Genomic DNA, 4,698 nt, shown 5'->3' with positions numbered 1-4,698 from the left:
GAAACTGAATTTCAAAAACTCATCTATGAGGATAATAATAATTTTTAAAACTTGTTTTTTTAATTAATTTTAGAACCGAATTATTAATGACTTCCGTTTGTTAATGATCATGAAGTTATATCCTTAAAAAATATTTTTTTTTCTTTGTCTCAGCCTGTTTGAAATAGTTGTAAATATTTAGTACATGGTACATCAGTCCTCTCTAATGCTCAAGCAACCCTGAATGCCTCCAGGTCAATGCTCCGAAGGTTCTTTAAATGGAGATAAAGATCAGAACTGACACAGAGACTCCAGGGGCCCATCCTGGAAAATGTTTTGTTTGTTTTGTTTTGTAACTAAACAAATCCCTGTGAACCCTTTGTTGTCATTTTTCTAAATCCTTCAAAAAACGGGGGATTTGGAACACAAAGCAGATTCAGGCGTCAAAACACTTAAAGTCTCTGCTATAGGTAGGTCATATAATCTTTAGAATTGCAGCTGAGATAGATAAAATATTTCATGGCAGACTCGCTATTGTCTCTTAGAAACACTTAAAGATTTTGTTACTGTTGCTTTTATTGTTGTTAAGTAAATAAGTCTGCACCATGTAGAATATATGCTAAATGTATTTGTAAATGATTTACAGAGTTAAGGGCCCTTAGATCTGTCAGCTGCAGCATGATTGAACTTTTAGTTCAATCTCTGTTCCAGGATTATCTCAGTGCCCATGGATTGTATTCCCATTGTTGCCAATGTCTCACAAATTTATAACCCAGTGGGGTACTACAAGAGAGAACAGATTTGCAAAGACAAACGAACAAACAAACAAAAAAACTCAAGGTCCATAATCTACACACTGCAACAATATTATTAGTATAGATCTGATGTTTTGTAGTTTATCTGTCAAATCAAAATATAACCTTAAGTTTTCTTATTTTATGTATTACATAGGAAAAGAAGTAACATATTGCATATGGAAACATTGCCTAAATTCAAATCCCATTAGACAGTTTATCAGCTAATTGTCAAATTATTTTCTGTGCCTCAATTTTCTCATTTGTCACTTAGGGCAAAAGTTAAGTAACTCTGAGAGCTTTTGGGAAAATTAAAGCAGATTGTATGTAAAATTAACAATTCCTGGTGCATAGTAATATCTGAATAAATCTTAGAACTGATTATTAGATTTTTTTCAATGATTTTAAATAGTTCGTAATCAGATAATAAGTCATTTACCAAATACTTAGGAAGCACAACCACATGCAAGACCATGATCAGATCTTTATGTGTGACTATGTTGAAAACCACTTACACTCTTTTAAAAATGCTGGGCTATGTTTAAAATGTTTCTAACATTTTGCTTTACAGGAAAACAAGGCAAAGTAGAAGTATAATGAATAAACCAAGCAGGTCATCTCTAACAGCTTACATGAACTTTTCCATCTAAAAGTTTGAAAAAGTAGAGATGTTCTTGTCTATTCTCAAGAAGATAGTCCATCGACTGGCAAAAAAGTGTCTGATATTTGCAGATGATAATGCACACTCTTTAAGGGAAGGGGCACATGTCTCAGGCTGTCCTGTGGTTACCTTTACTCCTGGTAGACTCTAGCAGAAGTGGACACAGAGAGCAGCTTTCTTCACAGAGATGCCAGGCCTACCCAGAAATCAACACGGGGTACTGATTAAACCTCCTGGAGCCCTGAGAAGCCCAAGTCAGCACAATTAGGCTGATGCCTGTCAGCATCTCTAGCTATGTTGGAATTTGGAACTGATTTTCATGGCCTAGCAACTGCAACTCAGAGGATGATATTCGAATCAGATTGTTAAACAGGGATTGGAAACATCGGATTAGTCAGCTATAAGGTTTGGTTCTAGGTAATATTTTTTTTTAAGTCTTATGTGTGTTTTTAAGAATTATCAAATTTTTGATAGCAAAAGCAAATAACTCTTCCCATCTCCTCATTTAATAAATGAGGACAATTTTGTTCAAAGAGGGGAAATACATCCTTTAAGAAAAATATAAAGTGGTCACATTTATGCTGGCTACCAGCACAAACTCTACAGACAGTGTCTGAGATTATACCCTTCCTCCTCTGCCTTGGAGCTTTCTAAATTTGGGAGAGTCATTGGACTTTCCTATACCTCAATTTCTTGATATATAAAATAGGTATAATAATGTCAACTTCAGAAGTCAGCATGAGGATTATATGAGATCTCTTGCAGGGTATTTGGTAAGGGACCTACCTTCTATCATTGGATAAGCTGAATATATGTATTTTAAATTAAAATAAATTCAGTTGTTTTCTTGTCATGTACATTTTGTGGTGATTCACAGACTTAGAATATCTACTAAGAAGAAAGAGTACTTTATTCTTATAAACTATAATTATAAATGTTCAATATTTTTAGAGGAGAAAATGTATCTGTTTATGGTAGGTATTTAATAATTACCTACAGATTTGCTCTAATTGTCAGTTTCTAGAAAATTACTATTGTTTTCTAAATTTCTTAACTAGTAATTATAAATAGATGTTTTGGTGTGAAAAATGGGAAAGATATTCAGTGTTATTTGTATTTCATAAACACCATATAATTTCCATTCATCATAATTTCCATTTGTTGATATGAGACAGTATTAGGCCATACTGGGCTTAAGTCTATACTGGAAGTATCCACACATTCTTTTCCTTGTGAATTACCTCAGATCTTACACTGTCATGTGAATACATCTTTGTTTTAATTTACAGCAAAGGATTTTTTTTTCATCATAAATGCTGTTGAATACCGAATAAGCTTGAGGATATGTCAAATACAGGTATAAATAGCATGTGTTTTTATAAGGTTACATATCACTATATAGCAATGATGACAGCTTGGTCAGATTCATAGGCCAACAAAGATATGTCAATGTAAGAACTGATACTCTGCATATGGAGACTACCTTATTATTCTTATTTACATATGTTTAGTGTGGCTTGTGAACTTTACCCAATATGTTGTTGCAGAGCAGAACTGAGGTAATCTGAAAGAAAAATATTTGGAGACTTCCAGTAGATTCTTGAGCCAACAGAAAGACACTGAAATGCCAAAGCATTGGCTACCTCGCCAAAGTCAATACATGAAAATGTGAGTATAATCCTGGATACCATTGTGCTGATGCAAGTGTGCAAGCATGAGAGCTTATATTTGTCAGAATGCAGATCTGGTTCTTCTTATGTCATAAAATATGTGAGCTACCACCTCGATGACTCACCTTAAAACTCTTTTTTTCTCCTTTGGTAAAATTATGATGTATTTTGAGGTACAAACGAGAGAAGCTACTTTTTTATCTGCCAAAATAGAGTGAGATTATGTCAGAGCCAAGATATAGAAACTATGAAATACCTCATGTCTCTTCTTTCAAAACTTTATGCCCCAGATATCCAAATCCAATCATTCTGTTGTTTATTCACAGCTCCTAAAATCTGGGGATTAGACAGCCAATACATGGGGCCCAAAGCCCAAACATTTCCCGTATTAACAATAGGGAACAAAGTCATCACACAAAAGAAGAAAGCATTTTAAGATGATGATTAAAGGAGAGATTTAAAAATGTGTTTTAGGAACTTGTCATGTGGAGAAATCAGAGAAAACACAATTTACACAAAATATTAGTACCATTTTTTTCCATTTTGTTCTTAAATTTTTCTATTTTATTTAAAGAAAAAAAAAAAACAAAGTGAAAAAGGTATATGAAGAATCACACTCAGAAATTGCTTCCTCGTGCCTCAGAGATGCAAAGCAAAAAGGTAACGATCAGTGTACAGATCATAGAGCTAGCAGATTATTGACAGCTCTAAGAGGTCTGTTGTTCTTGCAATTAGTAGCAAAAGTTCTGATCATATGCAAGCTACTGTGAAACCAGGTATTTTCACAGAGATGTCAAATAAAGTTTTCACTTTAGTTCGGGGCTGAAGGAAATACCTGTTTCTCCAGAGGATAAAGATGGGGCAGTGGATTGAGTCCTGGACTAGAGGCCAGAGAGTACGTGAGTTCTCCCTCAGCTCCAGCACCAACCTTCTTTGTGTCTCATTATCTTTGATCTTCCATTTCTTCCCTCTTAAAGAGAAATGCCTGCCATGCTTGCCTTCAAAGAGCATTGTGAGGAAGATCTAATAAAAAGATGTATTAGAATCAAATAAACAGGATTGTACAAGTAGAAGCTGTCATTATCAATGTCAGAATTTCTTTGTGACCACTAATGAGTGTGACACTGTGAGTGCTTACTGCATGGATGTAAGTGTCAGCTCAGGTGGTGGGACTCAGGAAAGGATGCACATCTCAATACAGAAGGAGGCTTAATTCTTAAAAGTGTAGATGCAAAAAACAACGTCAGAGACCAAACTACAATATAATATCTGTGGGGGAGAATTTGTCACAAGACATTTAACAAGGAAAATGTATGCATTAAAAAAAATGTACTTTCAGCTAGAACAGCTAAGGGAGATGGTATTTTAAAAATTCCAAAAAAAATTTTCAGACAAAGGAAGACAAAAGAAGTGTTAGAAGTGTACCAACTATAGTTTTAATCATTTCGAAAAGCAGAAAAACTTGAGAAGTAATGAATTTGTAAACATGGTAAAACAAAGCTGTTGTTTTTACTGGTCCTAATGTATTCTGTAACATTAATCAAATACCATAAACACTGTGAAGCGGGGAAAGAGAGAGAGAGGGAGAGAGAGA

The sequence above is a fragment of the Rousettus aegyptiacus genome, unplaced genomic scaffold, assembly GCF_014176215.1.
Source record: "Rousettus aegyptiacus isolate mRouAeg1 unplaced genomic scaffold, mRouAeg1.p scaffold_m13_p_1, whole genome shotgun sequence".
NCBI lineage: Eukaryota > Metazoa > Chordata > Mammalia > Chiroptera > Pteropodidae > Rousettus > Rousettus aegyptiacus.
The sequence above is the reverse complement of the archived record's forward strand: the minus strand, read 5'-3'. Positions refer to the sequence as shown.